The 20,000-nt window shown below is 47.5% G+C and overlaps 1 protein-coding gene across 13 annotated transcripts in view; it reads left to right on the forward strand.

Annotated features, from left to right (window-relative positions):
- The window catches only part of LOC123763970 (metabotropic glutamate receptor 5), a 316,966-nt gene that overhangs the window by 176,248 nt on the left and 120,718 nt on the right, over positions 1-20,000 (forward strand). For 7 of the 13 annotated variants that reach the window (XM_069330094.1, XM_069330097.1, XM_069330101.1 and 4 more), the window contains one exon: positions 7,489-7,567. The exons of the other annotated variants lie outside the window; for them this stretch is intronic. The gene's annotated coding sequence lies outside the window, so the exon portion shown is untranslated. The remainder of the gene's footprint in view (positions 1-7,488; positions 7,568-20,000) is intronic. 13 annotated transcript variants of the gene reach the window in all.

The following is a 20,000-nucleotide window of genomic DNA, read 5'->3' on the forward strand; positions in this document are numbered from 1 at the left end:
GTTCTCTAGCTGCTGTATTTGTTTAAGATCAGGACTCTACGCTTGTGCTGCACATTCCACAACTAGGCTGACATACGTCCTAAATGTGCATGTGCTTATCTAGGTGTACTCATCTAGATGTGCTTGCAAGATTGAGCACCAAACCCCCACCTTTCAAATGTTCTTAGATTAACAACTCACTTTTCCCTCCTTTTGATCATACTGACGTTTACAATGTTGATTAGCGTCAACGACTTCTACGTCTAACTCAGTCAATTTATTGACTGCTCCTAACACTTACAAAGTTTTCTGAGGTGTCTGTGACTCGTTTGAGTCTCTAGTTCCCCTCTACGACCCCTCGCTCAGCTCTTCCTTGCTCAGAACAATGATGCTTTATCTACTTCCAAATTTTCCCATAGAATTTAATATGTTATTATGTCCCCTTTATCCCTCCTTTTCTCCGGTGTGGTAAGGTCCAGTTCTCTTAGTCTTTCCTTAAGAAGCTTAATCCCTTCGTATAAGAAACGAGCCTCGTTGCATATCTTTGGACCTTTTCATGTATCTTCTTGTCCTTTTTCGGGTCAGGGTTCCATGCTCAGGATGTATATTCAGGAGTGGCTCTCACATTTTCTGTATATAAGGCCCGGAAAGCCTCTGTGCCCAAGTTTCTGAAGAATACACGTACGTTAGCCAGTTAGCTACATGCAGCTGTTCGTATTCTGCTACTGTTCGCTTCTGACATCGGACTTGGGGTTATGTCCACTCCCAGGTCCTTATCTTTTTGTAATTGAAAAATCTGTCTTCCCGTCATCCTATACTGCTGTACTGGTTTTCGCTCTCCTGTTTCAGTCCTAGTAACTTTGCATTTGGCTAGGTTAAATTTTAGCAGCCATTTTTCAGACCACTTCTGGAGTGTGTTCAGATTTCTTTGTAATGCATCACAATCCATCTCTGTCCTGACTCCTCTCAATAGTTTTGCATCATCTGCACCCACATGCCTATGGACGCATGCACATGAAACACATGCATATGAAGGAGCCTATTTTCTGTCAGGTCGTTGACACATTAGAAACACAATGGTCCCTAGAACCGACCAACCTACTTCTCTAGTTTGAGTAGGAGTCTTTCGTGTGGACCCGTATCAAAGGCTTTCAGACAGTCAAGGAATAGTCAGGCTGCCCATCCTACTCTTGTGTGATTTCTGTCATCTTGTTGTAGAACTCTTAAGTTTATCAAGCAGGATTTTTCTTTTTTGCTAAATCCGTGTTGGTGTTTTTAAGATAAAATTTAGCTCTGCTAAGTGTTCTACTAGCAGGCTACGAATCTGTCTCACTAGTAACCTGCAGGGGACACGTATTAGAGATACGGGTCTTGAGTTTAACCATTTCTGTCTTTCCCCTTTCTTGTAGATTGGCACCACATGAGTAGTTTTCCGGCACTCGCTATGTTCTTTTCTTTCTGAAGAGGAAGTAAATATTATAAAAAGGTGACTGCACAGTTCTTAAACTGACTTTTATAGTATTTAAAGCAATATTGTGTATCGTCTTGCAGCTTTTCTTTCATTCAGTTCCTGTAATTGTTTCATTACTTCTTTTGGTGTCAGTGTCATGTCAGTGAGGGTGTCATGTGGAGGTGCCCGTTCCGTGTCCGGGTCGTAGGTCTGGTGGCAGATCGGGTTGCCCCTTGAAGCAACCTGTCCTCCTACAATGAACGTCGACTTTCGCTCGTATGTGTTACATAATGCCAAAAATTGTCGTGCTAGAAAATGGAAGCGGCTGGTGAAAATGACGTATTGTCCCGTTTTCTGTTTTGGGTCCTCTGGTAGATTAGGAGAGGACACTTTAAATTGACCGTTTTCTTGACGTTGGGAAACCTCCGGAGGACGGACTGCTGGAATACTTTCTGAGAGCTTCAGTTAAGTTCGTCGCACAGCTCCTGGTCCTTCTTCATGTGTCCTCCAACCCTTTTGTCCAGTCTGTTCACCTGGTCACTCACTGTCATCTTCCTCCTGGTGGGGCTATGGGAACACTGTGGCTGGGACACAGTCCTGTAGGTGACATCATTCTAGTATTGCTTCTTTCCTACTCTAATAGATTGTATTCATCTAGTTGTGTTTGCGGGGGTTGAGCTTAGCTCTTTCGGCCCGCCTCTCAACTGTCAATCAACTGTTTACTAACTACTTTTTTTTCTCTCCACACCACACACACACACACACCAGGAAGCAGCCCGTGACAGCTGGCTAACTCCCAGGTACCTATTTACTGCTAGGTAACAGGGGTATAGGGTGAAAGAAACTCTGCCCATCGTTTCTCGCCGGCGCCTGGGATAGAACCCGGGACCACAGGATCACGCGTCCAGCGTGCTGTCCGCTCGGCCGCCGGCTCTGTGTGTGTGTGTGTGTGTGTGTGTGTGTGTGTGTGTGTGTGTGTGTGTGTGTGTGTGTGTGTGTGTGTGTGTGTGTGTGTGTGTGTGTGTCGCTGACCATGTGCCAGGTCCCACATGTGGTCTTCAGACCCTGAGCCAGGTTGATGTGCAAGACGACATTCCAATTTGGAAAATCATGTCCTGTGGATCTTTAAGATGCACACTGGCCCACCACTGTCTGGCCCAGGAAAATGTATTTCTCTCTCTCTCTTTGTATATATATATATATATATATATATATATATATATATATATATATATATATATATATATATATATATATATATATATATATATATATTTTGCTTGAAGTCTTTCTTGTAAACATATGTTGTTGAATATGACCGAAAAAGTAAGATTAATAATTCTAACACGAATTTTTTCAATATTTCTTATGTTTTGCTTCACTGTTGGTGGTAATGAAAATATCAATTCACCAAAATTCAATTTTTTATTAATGGTCTGACGCTTAGAAGCGTTTCGTAAGGGCTTCTTACATTCTCAAATATTTCTCTACACTTAACATTACACTTATGAACAACATTTATGATACACTCGATGCACTGTGTATGAAACATTTGACATAACCCTCGCTTTTTATTGGTTTGGGTGAGGTGGGTATTGGGTAAGGTAGGTACATGAGAATGGAAGTAACTGCAGAGGGGCCTATTGGCCCATACGATGCATTGAAGTGGGTAGAATATAGTTGTGCATTAATTGGCTGTTGATTGCTGGTGTTGACTTTTTGATGTGTAGTGCCTCGCAGATGTCGAGCCGCCTGCTATCGCCGTACCTATCGATGATTTCTGTGTTGTTTGTTAAGATTTCTCTGGTGATGGTCTGGTTGTGAGAAGAGATTATATGTTCCTTGATGGAGCCCTTTTGCTTATGCATTGTTAATCGCCTGGAAAGAGATGTTGTTGTCTTGCCTATATACTGAGATCTTTGGGGCTTACAGTCCCCAAGTGGGCATTTCAAGGCATAGACGACGTTGGTTTCTTTCAAGGCGTTCTGTTTGGTGTCTGGAGAGTTCTTCATGAATCCAGACACCAAAGAGAACGTCTTGAAAGAAACCAACGTCGTCTATACCTTCATAGGCGACGTTTATGGACTATGTTGTCCTTTTTTTGCATTGCTTTGAACGGTCCCCAAGCCAACACGCATCAGAAAACTCTTGACCCCTTAAGGACTCGAACCCGGACAGCCAGGGCCTCCATGCCCCTTGGCGTGACCAGTACTGTAACCGCTCAGCCACACTGACTATACAAAATAACTGGAAGTGGTCTGACCCTTAACCCAATACCCGACAGCTCTCGTTGACCACTTTGGGCACAGATATTTCATCAGATCACTTCACCATGCTGGGGCCACGTGAGCGTCACGTGCGTCAAGCTGGAGTGGTCCCCATGCTGCATGCAGCAGAAACACGCATGGACGGGGGACAGGTAGCCCTGAGGGCCACCACATCTAGTGGCCTCGACGGGGGACAGGAAGCCCTGAGGGCCACCACATCTAGTGGCCTCGACGGGGGACAGGAAGCCGGAGCTCGTCAGTTGGTCTTCGGTTATTCATGCGGATGTTGCTCCCAGTTGGATGTTGAACTTCAGTATTGTGTGGACGTTTAGGGGTGGGGCGAGTACGGGCGTCCCGTGGATGGGTCATTGTCCTCGGGAGGGTGAACCATCCCACTTGGGGTGGAGGTGTTGACGCCAGGGTGGGCGGCGGCGGGCCTTATAGCGGAGTGGTCTGCACTATTGTCTCGTTGTGGTGACACGGTGGAGGTAGTAGTGGTGGTGATGGTGCTTGTAGTGGTGGTAGTGATGATGGTGGTAGTGATGGTGGTGGTTGTGGTGGTAGTAATGGTGGTGAGGGAGCAGTCCTCCTTATGTCTCTCACCATTATTCTAACTGGTGAAGAGCTGAGTGTCAGAAGAGTCAAGAAGATGACTTGACTGACTTGTTAGTAGACAGGATTGTTGTTTGCAGCCTGGCTGGTTGACTGGCAGCCTGGCTGGTTGACTGGCAGCCTGGCTGGTTGACTGGCAGCCTGGCTGGTTGACTGGCAGCCTGGCTGGTTGACTGGCAGCCTGGCTGGTTGACTGGCAGCCTGGCTGGTTGATTGGCAGCCTGGCTGGTAGACTGGCAGCCTGGCTGGTTGACTGGTAGCCTGGCTGGTTGACTGGCAGCCTGACTGGTTGACTGGTAGCCTGGCTGGTTGACTGGTAGCCTGGCTGGTTGACTGGCAGCCTGACTGGTTGACTGGCAGCCTGGCTGGTAGACTGGCAGCCTGGCTGGTTGACTGGCAGCCTGGCTGGTAGACTGGCAGCCTGGCTGGTTGACTGGCAGCCTGGCTGGTAGACTGGCAGCCTGGCTGGTTGACTGGTAGCCTGGCTGGTTGACTGGTAGCCTGGCTGGTTGACTGGCAGCCTGGCTGGTAGACTGGCAGCCTGGCTGGTTGACTGGTAGCCTGGCTGGTTGACTGGCAGCCTGGCTGGTTGACTGGCAGCCTGGCTGGTAGACTGGCAGCCTGGCTGGTTGACTGGCAGCCTGGCTGGTAGACTGGCAGCCTGGCTGGTTGACTGGTAGCCTGGCTGGTTGACTGGTAGCCTGGCTGGTTGACTGGCAGCCTGGCTGGTAGACTGGCAGCCTGGCTGGTTGACTGGTAGCCTGGCTGGTTGACTGGCAGCCTGGCTGGTTGACTGGTAGCCTGGCTGGTTGACTGGTAGCCTGGCTGGTTGACTGGTAGCCTGGCTGGTTGCTTGCCTCCACTTGGAAACATTCACATAAGAATATGCAAATTACCTCCCGTAAATCACCTTCTCTCTAACCTTAAAGGTGCGCGGGGTGAACCACCTCCCCGTGTTAAGGCGTTGTCTGAGAGGTTATGGAGGTGGGTGAGCGTCTGTGGGGTGGAGGGGGGGGGGCGGGGTGTATGAATGGGTGGGGCGTGGGCGGGGAGTATGAATGGGTGGGGCGTGGGCGGGGTGTATGAATGGGTGGGACGTGGGGGGGAGTATGAATGGGTGGGGCGTGGGCTGGGAGTATGAATGGGTGGGGCGTGGGCGGGGTGTATGAATGGGTGGGGCGTGGGCGGGGTGGATGAATGGGTGGGGCGTGGGCGGGGTGTATGAATGGGTGGGGGTGGGAGGGGTGGATGAATCGGTAGACGGGGGCGTGGGGGTGGGCGGGCGGTGACAAGACACAACAACAACAACAACAACACGTAGTGACGGTCCCACCTCCTCAACACATGCTGTGGTAGACGGCTTGGCTGGTCACGGTCACCCACGCGGGGTCAGGCAGGTCAGGCAGGTCAAGCAGGTCAGGCAGGTCAAGCAGGTCAGGCAGGTCAGGCAGGTCAGGCAGGTCAAGCAGGTCAGGCAGGTCAAGCAGGTCAGGCAGGTCAAGCAGGTCAGGCAGGTCAGGCAGGTCAGGCAGGTCAGGCAGGTCTCAAACTCCCTGATCACAATATTCCTTTTTCTTATTCATTTAACATGCCTGTGTACCTGGTATACAGCTGTCCTAGACTATATGAAGGGTTATATAGCGTGAGTCAAGAGCGTTATATGATAACTCCTCACCTCACAGGATAGTCATATAGAGGTTTGTGATGAGTAACTACACTGGCTGTATCATGAGGCACTCCTCACGACCACGGGAGTGGGTAAAGTAATTACGAAGTTCCAGGCACCTCATACAGACAGGTGTGACGGGTCTAATGACTGAACATTAAATAATGAAGTGTGTACTACTCAGTTCCTGTTCACAAGAGTTTCAACAGTGATCAGGGCAGCGAGATTCGTCACCTGCAGCCCCCTGCCACATGTAACGGTAGCCACCTGCCACAGGTAACGGTAGGCACCTGCCACAAGTAACGGTAGTCACCTGCCACAGGTAACGGTAGCCACCTGCCACAGGTAACGGTAGCCACCTGCCACAGGTAACGGTAGCCACCTGCCACAGGTAACGGTAGCCACCTGCCACAGGTAACGGTAGCCACCTGCCACAAGTAACGGTAGCCACCTGCTACATGTAACGGTAGCCACCTGCCACAAGTAACGGTAGCTACCTGCCACAGGTAACGGTAGGCACCTGCCACAAGTAACGGTAGTCACCTGCCACAGGTAACGGTAGCCACCTGCCACAGGTAACGGTAGGCACCTGCCACAAGTAACGGTAGTCACCTGCCACAGGTAACGGTAGCCACCTGCCACAGGTAACGGTAGCCACCTGCCACAGGTAACGGTAGCCACCTGCCACAGGTAACGGTAGCCACCTGCCACAGGTAACAGTAGCCCCCTGCCACAGGTAACAGTAGCCCCCTGCCACAGGTAACAGTAGCCCCCTGCCACAGGTAACGGTCGTCACCTGCCACAGGTAACAGTAGCCCCCTGCCACAGGTAACGGTCGTCACCTGCCACACGTAACAGTAGCTACCTGCCACAGGTAACAGTAGCCCCCTGCCACAGGTAACGGTCGTCACCTGCCACAGGTAACAGTAGCCCCCTGCCACAGGTAACGGTCGTCACCTGCCACACGTAACAGTAGCTACCTGCCACAGGTAACGGGTGCCAGGGTACTAGGGACTCACTCTCAGGAAGGGTGATGGAAGAATTAACCCGGGTAAGAGGTTGTATGCATGCAAATGGTTCTCAAATGGCCCCATTAATGGCTGGTGTATCATCCAGTCAGCAAATTGCCTCGTTACAACTGATTGGTGATCACGTGACACGTAATCCCCACCTTTAAAAGTCAACATTTCCCCTCTTCCCCTCCCCCCCCCCCCCCGTTTCCCCTCCAATGGCGTTGGCTTTATGGTTCAGCGACAGTTATTACTGAGGGTAATTACTGGTCTTGGATGAGGCATTTTGATTGGCCGTGTGTGCTGGGTGAACAGGGGCATAAGGACGGTGGCTAGGTACAATACTTGGCTTAAACTCAATTTGAGTTTAAGCCAAGAGAGAGAGAGAGAGAGAGAGAGAGAGAGAGAGAGAGAGAGAGAGAGAGAGAGAGAGAGAGAGAGAGAGAGAGAGAGAGAGAGAGAGAGAGGTTTCATTAATGGTCATCCATCGCTTGTCTTTTCCAGACATATCCCCGGGGCGTGGAGCCCTGAGCCCCCCGGTGGTGGACGCCCAGGGGGAGGCGCCCCCAGCAACCTTTAACAAGTAAGATTAATCACACACACTAAGAAGTAAGAGTAATCCTGGGACAATGGACGAGACGAAATAAATTTGGGAGTTGGGAGGACGCCGTGAGTCAGTGAGGCGGGGGTGTGTTTCGGGGGTGTGTCCCTGGGGTGTGGCCCGGGGGGTGTGGCCCGGGGGTGTGGCCTGGGGGTGTGGCCCGGGGGGTGTGGCCCGGGGGTGTGGCCCGGGGGTGTGTCCCTGGGGTGTGGCCCGGGGGGTGTGGCCCGGGGGTGTGGCCTGGGGGTGTGGCCCGGGGGGTGTGGCCCGGGGGTGTGGCCCGGGGGTGTGGCCCTGGGGTGACGCAGACGGGAGCGTCACCCCCCCAGGAGGAGCAGCAGCAGTGTTAAGGGGGGTGGCCAGGTGTGTAGTGGCAGTTCACAGTCATGGTGAGGGCCACCCACGGGGCTCATGGCGGCCATAACGGCCAGTCTTGTGTAGCGCTAATGTGGTGGTGGGCGGAGAGTAGATGGGGTGGTGGTAGATGTGACGGGGGTGGTAGATGTGGCGGGGGTGGTAATGAAGGTAGGAGCCAGCACCTGTTGGACCCCCGGTGGCTGGCTCTGGTGGGCCAGCAGGTAAACCAGCTCTCTCTCTCTCTCTCTCTCTCTCCCTCTCCTCTGCCTCTCCCTCTCCACTGCCAGCTGAACCAGTAGTTACCCAGGGCACGTAAGATCAGCCACAGTGACCCGGCGGCGTCACCTCCCTCAGGACGCCCCAGACTATCTTCCTTCTGTTGACTCTCCCGCCAGGGCCGCCCTCAGCGGCGGGTGTTGTCAATGGCGTGTTTGTGAGGGTGGCCGGAGGCTGGCCGGGCTCTTGGTGTGGAGGATGTCTGCTCACATAAGGCGAGGTGTGAGATGACCTGGGAGAGGTGATCCTACCTGTCTGCGGGAGGCTGCGGGTGTCAATCAATATCTCATCTCTGCCTCGATGCAATGGTGGTTAATGATATGCGAAATTGCTTGGGTGGGGGAGCTGGTGGTGGAGGTGGTGGTAGATGTGGTGGTGGTGGTGGTGATACCTGGTTGATGGGGTTCTGGGAGTTCTTCTACTCCCCAAGCCCGGCCCCAGGCCAGGCTCGACGTGTGAGAGTTTGGTCCACCAGGCTGTTGCTTGGAGCGGCCCGCAGGCCCACATACCCACCACAGCCCGGTTGGTCCGGCACTCCTTGAAGGAAACTATCTGGTTTTCTCTTGAAGATGTCCACGGTTGTTCCGGCAATATTTCTTATAGTCGCTGGGAGGACGTTGAACAACCGCGGACCTCTGATGTTTATGCAGTGTTCTCTGATTGTGCCCATGGCACCTCTGCTCTTCACTGGTTCAATCTTGCATTTTCTTCAATATCGTTCACTCCAGTATGTTGTTATTTTACTGTGTAGTTTTGGGACCTGAGCCTCCAATATTTTCCAGTTGTATATTATTTGGTATCTCTCTCGTCTCCTTTCTAGATTACATTTGGAGAGCTTTGAGACGATTCCAATAATTTAGGTGTTTTATCTCGTCTATGCGTGCCTTATATGTTCTCTCTATTCCCTCTATTTCAGCAATCTCTCCTGCTCTGAAGGGGGAAGTGAGTACTGAGCAGTACTCGAGACGGAACAACACAAGTGACTTGAAGAGTACAACCATTGTGGTGGGATCTCTGGACTTGAAAGTTCTCGTAATCCATCCGATCATTTTTCTGGCTGACGCGATATTTGCTTGGTTATGCTCCCTAAACGTTAGGTCGTCGGACATCATTATTCCTAAATCCTTGACATGCTGTTTTTCTACTATGGGAAGAATCGATTGTGTTTTGTACCCTGTATTATGTTTCAGGTCCTCATTTTTACCGTACCTGAGTACCTGAAATATATCACTGTTAAACATCATGTTATTTTCTGCTCCCCAATCGAAAACTTAGTTGACATCTGCTTGTAATTTTTCAATGTCTTCAGCAGAGGTAATTTTCATGCTGATTTTTGTGTCAATTGCGAAGGATGACACGAAGCTGTGACTTGTATTTTTGTCTATATCTGATATGAGAATAAGGAACAGCAGTGGTGCAAGGACTGTACCTTGAGATACAGAGCTTTTAACGTCGCTTGAACTCGATTTTATTTGATTGATTGTTACTCTGCGTTCTGTTCGACAGGAAATTGAGTATCCAGCGTCTTACTTTTCCAGTTATTCCCATTGACCTCGTTTTGTGAGCTATCACCCCATGGTCACATTTGTCGAACGCCTTTGCAAAGTCTGTGCATACGACATCTGCATTTTGCTTCTCTTCTAGAGCTTCTGTGATTTTGTCATAGTGGTTGAGTAACTGTGACAGACAGGATCTTCCCGCTCTAAATCCATGTTGTCCTGGGTTGTGCAATTAATTGTTTTCCATAAAACTAGAAATTTGATTCCTAATTACTCTTTCAAACACTTTTATTATGTGTGATGTTAGTGCAACTGGCCTATAATTTTTTGCCAAGGCTTTACCTTGTGCAACGGAGCTATATCTGCAGATTTAAGTGCTGCTGGTATCTCCCCTGTATCCAGGCTCTTTCTCCATATTACGCTGAGTGCTCTCGCTACTGGTACTTTACATTTCTTTATGAATATTGAATTCCATGAGTCAGGCCCAGGAGCTGAGTGCATAGACATATTGTCAATTTCTCTTTCAAAGTCTTCCGAGTTCGTGTTAATATCCGTTATATTATCTGCATCTTGAATGACATTCATAAAGAAGCTGTCTGGGTCATCAGCTTTCTTGTTGTTTATTGGTGTGCTAAACATAGCCTCATACTGGCTTCTTAGAATTTCACTAATCTCTTTGTTGTCCTCTGTGTACGTACTTTCATTTGTAATTAACGGTCCAATACTGGTCGAGGTTTTGGATTTTGCGTATGTGAAAAAATATTTCGGATTTTTCTTTATCTCTTGTATAGCTTTATGTTCCAATTCCATTTCCTCAGACTCATATGATCGCTTCAACGTTTGTTCTATTTCTTCGATCTCCCTGCTTAGGCTTGTTTTCCTTGCTTGTGATAGTCGTGTCTGCTGAAGCATTTCCGTTATTTTTTTCCTTCTCCTGTACAGTCGTCTGCGTTCTCTTTCTAGAGTGGTCCTCTTTCTGCCCCTCCTCACAGGCACGTGCTTCAAGCAGACCTTGTAAGCTTCAGCTGTCAGTTGAGCTATTCCCTGTGTGGGAGTTTTTTCGCTTAAGACCGTCTCCCATTGAATGGTTGCAAGGTCTACATTTATTTTTTCCCAGTCGATCCTCTTATTGTTGAAATTGAATTGATTGAATATTCCTTCTCGCTTGTTGGGTCTCTTAGACCTACTACCGTTATTTATGCTAGTTCGCACTTCAATGAGCTTATGGTCTGAGTATGAAGTATGTCAGGTGGTAGGTAGATGTGGTGGTGGTAGATGTGGTGGTGGTAGATGTGGTGGTGGTAGATGTGAGGGTGGTGGTGGTGGTAGATGTGAGGGTGGTGGTGGTGGTAGATGTGAGGGTGGTGGTAATGAAGGTCGAGGCATTGGTAGTTGTGGAAGTAATGGTGATATAATGGGGGTTTAGGGGGGAAAGGGAACTAGTGGTGGGAAAGATGAATGAGTTTAAGCTAGGGAAGGGGGAAGTGATAGTAAGGAAAGGCTTTCTACGAAAAACCTAATGTTGGAGGGAAGGGAGGGGGGGGGAGTTGACAGGAGAGAACTTCTCTCCTGTCAACACTGTCAAGGAGAGGAAAAGACCCCCCCCCCTTATATCCCTCCTCCTCCCTCGAACACTCACCCTCCCCCTTCAGAACAATCAATGACTGGAGCTCTTTACAGAACAATCAATGACTGGAGCTCTCTACAGTACAATCAATGACTGGAGCTCTTTACAGAACAATCAATGACTTGAGCTCTCTACAGTACAATCAATGACTGGAGCTCTCTACAGTACAATCAATGACTGGAGCTCTCTACAGTACAATCAATGACTGGAGCTCTCTACAGAACAATCAATGACTGGAGCTCTCTACAGAACAATCAACGACTGGAGCTCTCTACAGAACAATGACTGGAGCTCTCTACAGAACAATGACTGGAGCTCTCTACACAACAATCAATGACTGGAGCTCTCTACACAACAATCAATGACTGGAGCTCTCTACACAACAATGACTGGAGCTCTCTACACAACAATCAATGACTGGAGCTCTCTACACAAGAATGACTGGAGCTCTCTACACAACAATGACTGGAGCTCTCTACACAACAATGACTGGAGCTCTCTACACAACAATCAATGACTGGAGCTCTCTACACAACAATCAATGACTGGAGCTCTCTACACAACAATCAATGACTGGAGCTCTCTACACAACAATTAATGACTGGAGCTCTCTACACAACAATGACTGGAGCTCTCTACACAACAATTAATGACTGGAGCTCTCTACACAACAATCAATGACTGGAGCTCTCTACACAACAATCAATGACTGGAGCTCTCTACACAACAATGACTGGAGCTCTCTACACAACAATCAATGACTGGAGCTCTCTACACAAGAATGACTGGAGCTCTCTACACAACAATGACTGGAGCTCTCTACACAACAATGACTGGAGCTCTCTACACAACAATCAATGACTGGAGCTCTCTACACAACAATGACTGGAGCTCTCTACACAACAATGACTGGAGCTCTCTACACAACAATGACTGGAGCTCTCTACACAACAATGACTGGAGCTCTCTACACAACAATGACTGGAGCTCTCTACACAACAATGACTGGAGCTCTCTACACAACAATGACTGGAGCTCTCTACACAACAATGACTGGAGCTCTCTACACAACAATCAATGACTGGAGCTCTCTACACAACAATGACTGGAGCTCTCTACACAACAGTCAATGACTGGAGCTCTCTACACAACAATCTATGACTGGAGCTCTCTACAAATTTGACCAAAACATACACAAGTTTATAGCTTATACTCGTCTACTGCTATTTACATTCCAACAACAGTATGAGATTTTTGTGTCAGTTTCCCATCGAACTCTGTATAGACAGGTGTGTGTAGGCAGATGTACAGACAACAGACAGGTGTGTGTAGGTAGATGTACAGACAACAGACAGGTGTGTGTAGGTAGGTGTACAGACAACAGACAGGTGTGTGTAGGTAGGTGTACAGACAACAGACAGGTGTGTGTAGGTAGGTGTACAGACAACAGACAGGTGTGTGTAGGTAGGTGTACAGACAACAGACAGGTGTGTGTAGGTAGGTGTACAGACAACAGACAGGTGTGTGTAGGTAGGTGTACAGACAGGTGTGTGTAGGCAGGTGTACAGACAACAGACAGGTGTGTGTAGGTAGGTGTACAGACAGGTGTGTGTAGGCAAGTGTACAGACAACAGACAGGTGTGTGTAGGTAGGTGTACAGACAACAGACAGGTGTGTGTAGGTAGGTGTACAGACAGGTGTGTGTAGGCAGGTGTACAGACAACAGACAGGTGTGTGTAGGTAGGTGTACAGACAGGTGTGTGTAGGCAGGTGTACAGACAGGAGTGTGTGGACAGGTTCGTGGGCAGGTGTACAGACGTTGATTGATGAAGATTAGGCCAGCCAAGAGGTGCCACAGGCATGAATAGCCCCTAAGGCACAGACAGAAGTGTGTACAGTGATATAGACAGGTGTGTGAAGACAGGTATAAGCACCTGTTCCACTTCCGGCCTGTGATTACTACCCCCACTCACCTGATTGGAACCTGCCTCATTCACCCCCCCCCCCTCTCCTCTAAATGGAAGACAGGGAAAAGGAGAGGGAAAGACAGGGTACACACACAGGTGAGAGGGACGGAAGAAAGGAAAGGAGAGAGAGCAAGAGAGAGAGAGGGTTCACACGTCATTGTGACGGGAGGGTTCCCGTCATATATATATATATGTATATATATATATATACATATATACAGGTGTACAGACAACAGACAGGTGTGTGTAGGTAGGTGTACAGACAGGTGTGTGTAGGCAGGTGTACAGACAACAGACAGGTGTGTGTAGGTAGGTGTACAGACAGGTGTGTGTAGGCAGGTGTACAGACAGGAGTGTGTGGACAGGTTCGTGGGCAGGTGTACAGACGTTGATTGATGAAGATTAGGCCAGCCAAGAGGTGCCACAGGCATGAATAGCCCCTAAGGCACAGACAGAAGTGTGTACAGTGATATAGACAGGTGTGTGAAGACAGGTATAAGCACCTGTTCCACTTCCGGCCTGTGATTACTACCCCCACTCACCTGATTGGAACCTGCCTCATTCACCCCCCCCCCCTCTCCTCTAAATGGAAGACAGGGAAAAGGAGAGGGAAAGACAGGGTACACACACAGGTGAGAGGGACGGAAGAAAGGAAAGGAGAGAGAGCAAGAGAGAGAGAGGGTTCACACGTCATTGTGACGGGAGGGTTCCCGTCATATATATATATATGTATATATATATATATATATATATATATATATATATATATATATATATATATATATATATATATATATATATACATATATATATTCCCGTCATATATATATATATATATATATATATATATATATATATATATATATATATATATATATATATGTATATATATTTATATATATATATATATATATATATATATATATATAGATAGATAGATAGATAGATAGATAGATAGATAGATAGATAGATAGATAGATAGATAGATATATAATTTTCGACCTTTGTGGTGAACATGTTCACACAAACAGTGACCGGACATGTTCACTAAAGGGCTGTTCACTATAGGTCACCTCACAAAACTGTTGACCACATTAGGCTACTCACAAAGGTGTTGATCGCTGGGGCCTTGATACAAAAAGTATAAATAGGCTTCTCTTTAACAATTAAAAAAGAATGTTTCACTGGAGAGGATCAGATCAAACTAAAGTTTCCAGGAGTTTGGAAAAGTTTTGCTGGACGGTGAAAATCTGGAAAGATTACAAAGGATTTTTGGCCAGTTCTGAAATCCACTTTTTCAAACGTAGTGGGCAATGAGGCTTTAACCGGCTCCTGATGAGGCTTTAACCGGCTCTTGATGAGGCTTTAACCGGGTCTTGATGAGGCTTTAACCGGCTGGTGAGTTGTTGCGGACTGAACCAGGGCGTGTTTTACAGTCCTGGGCCACACCTGGAGAGGGCAAACAAGCTTCAGAGAGCACCTTTGGCACCTGTGAGGCAGCTTCTAATTTTACCCAAAAGACTTTATTACTATATATAATTTACCGATTATATAAATGTAAAGAGGACGATATATGTATTTATACATGTATATAACATATCGCATAGTAAATTCATGTTTGAACAAAACAGACTTTATCAGCATTGCCCCGTACAAGTCCACCTTGAGTGCCGGTCAAAAACTTGGCACCACTTAACGAGGCAGTTATGACTGTGACTAACTACCCGTGACCTTATTAATGGGCCCAGAGTCTTCAGCATCAATCCTCCTCATCCAACCGAGAGGGATGAGGAGGTTACCTTAGTTAGTAGCTACCTTCATGACGCCTACTGTAGTATGTTGAGCGACACACACATAATCGGTGCAAGTCATATGTGTGTGTGTGTGTGTGTGTGTGTGTGTGTGTGTGTGTGTGTGTGTGTGTTTGTGTGTGTGTGTGTGTGTGTGTGTGTGTGTGTTTGTGTGTGTGTGTGTGTGTGTGTGTGTGTGTGTGTGTGTGTGTGTGTGTGTGTGTGTGCGCGCAGAATAAAAAGCAAATGAAAGGTGAAAACTGCTAAAGCGCTTTCAACCCAGCTTAACTGGGCCGTCATCAATAGCCCAGTTAAGCTGGGTTGAAAGCGCTTTAGCAGTTTTCACCTTTCATTTGTTGTCTATTGGGCACATATATATATATATATATATATATATATATATATATATATATATATATATATATATATATATATATATATATATATATATATATATATATATATATGGGAGGCTAGATACTGTTAATAATGATTAATTAAACAATACTGCATATGTAAACATTTAGTCGCTTGATCAGATAGACACAAAAGTAGCACTTGATCATTTTGACAAGGGTTTCACTGGATATTAATAGTATTTCATACAAATTCTTCTAATGTGGCTCAAAAAAAATATCAATAAAAGAGACAATATGTATCACAGAGGCAAGTTAGGAATATATGTGAGCACTTGTGCCTGTCGCGCCCAGAACCGTGAGAGCGCTGTAGGCTTCACGCAGCTCCACAGCGCTTTACATGTTGCATTTTAATGTCCCACCGCTCTCAATCAGTCAGTTATTGCTAGGTCAGTGTCACCCCCAGTGCCCTGTGCTTGGTGCCTCTATGCTGTTGGAGCAAGCGTAGAGCAGCATAGAGCTGGCTCGCCAGTACTACTCTATACATTCTCTCCACAATAATATAATATTATACATCATAAATTAATAAGAATCCAACCCTCATATATATAATATAAAATAAAGTGACGATGATTGGGTTAGTCCTGAACCGATATCACGGCGTGACATAGCAACTTTCCCTCTCCCACTCTTGCTAGGTCACCATTTGTTAGAGCCCGCCCTAAGGTAGGTTACCACCAGACTCCCAAACCAGTTCTCACACCACCTGGTTAGTTAACTAGAGATTTGTGATGGTCTGAAAGCATATTAGTGTTCTAATAATAGTCGACTTCGAAATTGGCAAGTGAACCTTTGTCCAAAACAGAATATTCTCGTTATAACTTTATTTAATTATAAATCCTTAGTTTAAAAAATAAAGAGTCTATGCTTAACTTGTTTTCTTTCAAAGGTTCAGAAAAATTTAGTTTTCTGCAATTCAAATTCTAGGAGACACACAAATAGTTTTTGAATTTCATATTTCACGTTCGAGACTAATACACCGTGTTAACGTAATCAAACGTAATGAAACCTAGCCTAAGCTAGCCTTAACCTAGCCAAACCATAGATAGGGCGTAGACAATAGCACCAATTACGTAATGGGTTGAGAAAACCACACACTAAAAAGTGAAGGGGCGACGACGTTTTGGTCCGTCCTGGACCATTCTCAAGTCGATTCACAGTCGACTTGTGAATGGTCCAGGACGGACCAAAACGTCGTCGTCCCTTCACTTTCTAGTGTGTGGTCTGGTCAACATATTTCAGCCACGTTATTGTGACTCCTCGTCTGCAATTATGTGAAGGCTTTACAGAGGTTACCTCCAAGGTACCTCTTCCCTGTGGACAGGCTGCTTGGTAAGGGTCCAATACGAACCCAAAAGTTATCACTGACAGTGTTCAGTATTTTGTATGTCTCGTTTGGGTTATATATTATAAACCATGTTAATGTGACTTATTATCTACCTTTATACATTGTTTCTCCTATTATCCACACACACACACACACACACACACACACACCTGACCCTCTTACCTGCACTTGAAAATAAAACGCTCAAAAAGAGTGCGCTTAATGTTGTTTGGGAGCGCGTGAGAGCGAAGCCCCGCAGCTCAAACTTTTACAACTATTTTGCTCGGGAAATTGTGTGGAAATTTTGTCGACCGTTAAATCCCAGTCACGTGTGCGTGTTCATATCACTTTGTATTTTGTTGTTCCAATTGCCAGCCCGGACTCAAACCTTTTACTGTGCACACTCACGGTAAAATGTGCGTGAAATAATAATCTAATTTGAGGCTACAACCTCAGAGTGTGATGAAGAAACTGGCTTTATCTTTGATTCACCGTATCTTTAGGACTTTACGCAAGTCTACCTTGGTTACCTTGCGGTGATTTCGGGGCTCAACTTCTCGCAGCCCGGTCCTCGATCAGGCCTCCTGGAACTATGGAACAGTTCTAGCCTGGAACTATCCAAGAGTTTATGTCCGGCGTCACGTACAGCCTAGCCCCGCTAGCTCGTAGGTCAGCGTCACAGCCAAGTGCAGATAGGTTGAAGATGCCGCGTCACAGCCTAGCTCAAGTAGCTGTTAGAACCTGCGTCACAGCCTAGCCCAGGAAGGTCACAGGTTCGGCGTCACAGCCTAGTCCAGACAGCTCGTAGAACTGGCGTCACAGCCAGCCACTCTCAAAATGTATCTGTCTGCTACTTAGCGTTAACAAACGTTGAAAATGTTATCTTACCCTGAAAACCCGGTCTGTTGACCTGATGAATATTTGACTGGTGCATAAAACTTTCTGTCTCGGGACAAACAGTGTCGCGCGCTCTTGCCAGCTCCTTTGTTTCGTCCCGCTCTGGAAAGATCAGCCAAAGTCTTACTTATTAACGGACCCTACGAGGATAACGGTGTGTCTGAGGGGAGGGGCCCTCGTGTCAGGGGGTCAGGGAGCCCCACGACGACAACAGTGAGTGTGAGGGGCCCCACGAAGACAACAGTTAGGGTAAAGTCAGGGTGAAGCTCACTATCTCATCAACACACAGAACTACCTCACATCATCATCACATCATTATAGAGATAAAACATTCATATCTCAGCACCCAATTCTCTCTCTCTCTCTCTCTCTCTCTCTCTCTCTCTCTCTCTCTCTCTCTCTCTCTCTCTCTCTCTCTCTCTCTCTCTCTCTCTCTCTCTCTCATGACAGCAAGTGACTAATTAACTATTACATGATCGTTAATGTGTTTCCGGTACAATACCTGTCACCTCCACCTATCCTCTTCTCATCTCTCCAGGTAATTATTCCCTCATTTCGTAATTGATATCAGATACTCTCACCTACCAGTTCGAACACTCGCGCCGCTCACATTGACCAATTGGATATTAGCTCGCGATGTTGATAAACTTTCCTGGCGTCTGATTGGCTTACCGAATATTAAGTTCGACTTGTGACATATTTCCCGGGACGGTGGTTAGTTTCTGATATACTAGTCGCCATGTTGCCATACTTGGCGTGTGCCGGGGCTGGCACTTGTTAAACTAGGGCTGGTACAACATTTCCAAGAGCTCCTATTGGCTCGTTACATACAAACGTGCTTGACGGATCACTGATTCGTCCACGCGGTGGTCCCATGTGCACGGCTGATTGGCTGAGGGGTAACAGAGATGTTACCATACGTATATCATTTATTATTATTATTATTATTATTTTTATGTTTACACACATAAATCACAATAATGTGTTATATATATCAATGAGAAAATCATTTGGAACAATGAGGGTGACTTGAACCAGCGGTCAGGGCACTCCCAGCAGCGCATCTCACCCCTCAGCCCGTCCTCCAAACAAAGATCCAAAAGTGATTCCATGCACCCGCCAAACCCCCTGTTTATGAATGAAAAGCGGTTTACACACGACTCACAACTGCTGACGTTCGAACATATCCGGAACGAGTTTTTCACTGACGAATTTTGTTCGAATCCCAACGCTATAAATGCTTCACCCACGTACTACAAATACAAATAATCGCCAACAGAACCTAAACACCTAACCTATCCTATGCCTATATATGCACAATAGGCTAATATATTATAATATTAATTTATACTTGAGAAAATTCCCGTTTTGAATGAACAGCATATTAAAATTTATGAATGCGTCTGTGGGGTCGACCGCTGGATGTAATGGACTTGAGTCGAGGACGGGTTGTGTGAATTATACGACCTCATTGATTAAAATAAATTCCCAATTGATATATTTATCACGTTAGTATGTAGAGTTGATACACTCCTGCTGGGGGAACTCCTCCCCCTGCACCAGAGTGCTGGAGGAACTCCACCCCCTGCACCAGAGTGCTGGAGGAACTCCTCCCCCTGCACCAGAGTGCTGGGGGAACTCCTCCCCTGCACCAGAGTGCTGGGGGAACTCCTCTCCCTGCACCAGAGTGCTGGGGGAACTCCACCCCCTGCACCAGAGTGCTGGGGGAACTCCTCCCCCTGCACCAGAGTGCTGGGGGAACTCCTCCCCCTGCACCAGAGTGCTGGGGGAACTCCACCCCCTGCACCAGAGTGCTGGGGGAACTCCACCCCCTGCACCAGAGTGCTGGGGGAACTCCTTCCCTGCACCAGAGTGCTGGGGGAACTCCTCCCCTTGCACCAGAGTGCTGGGGGAACTCCTCTTCTGCACCAGAGTGCTGGGGAAACTCCTCCCCTGCACCAGAGTGCTGGGGGAACTCCTTCCCTGCACCAGAGTGCTGGGGAACTCCTTCCCTGCACCAGAGTGCTGGGGGAACTCCTCCCCCTGCACCAGAGTGCTGGGAGAACTCCACCCCCTGCACCAGAGTGCTGGGGGAACTCCACCCCCTGCCCCAGAGTGCTGGGGGAACTCCACCCCCTGCACCAGAGTGCTGGGAGAACTCCACCCCCTGCACCAGAGTGCTGGGGGAACTCCACCCCCTGCGCCAGAGTGCTGGGGGAACTCCACCCCCTGCACCAGAGTGCTGGGGGAACTCCACCC

Source organism: Procambarus clarkii, chromosome 23, assembly GCF_040958095.1.
Source record: "Procambarus clarkii isolate CNS0578487 chromosome 23, FALCON_Pclarkii_2.0, whole genome shotgun sequence".
Classification (NCBI taxonomy): domain Eukaryota; kingdom Metazoa; phylum Arthropoda; class Malacostraca; order Decapoda; family Cambaridae; genus Procambarus; species Procambarus clarkii.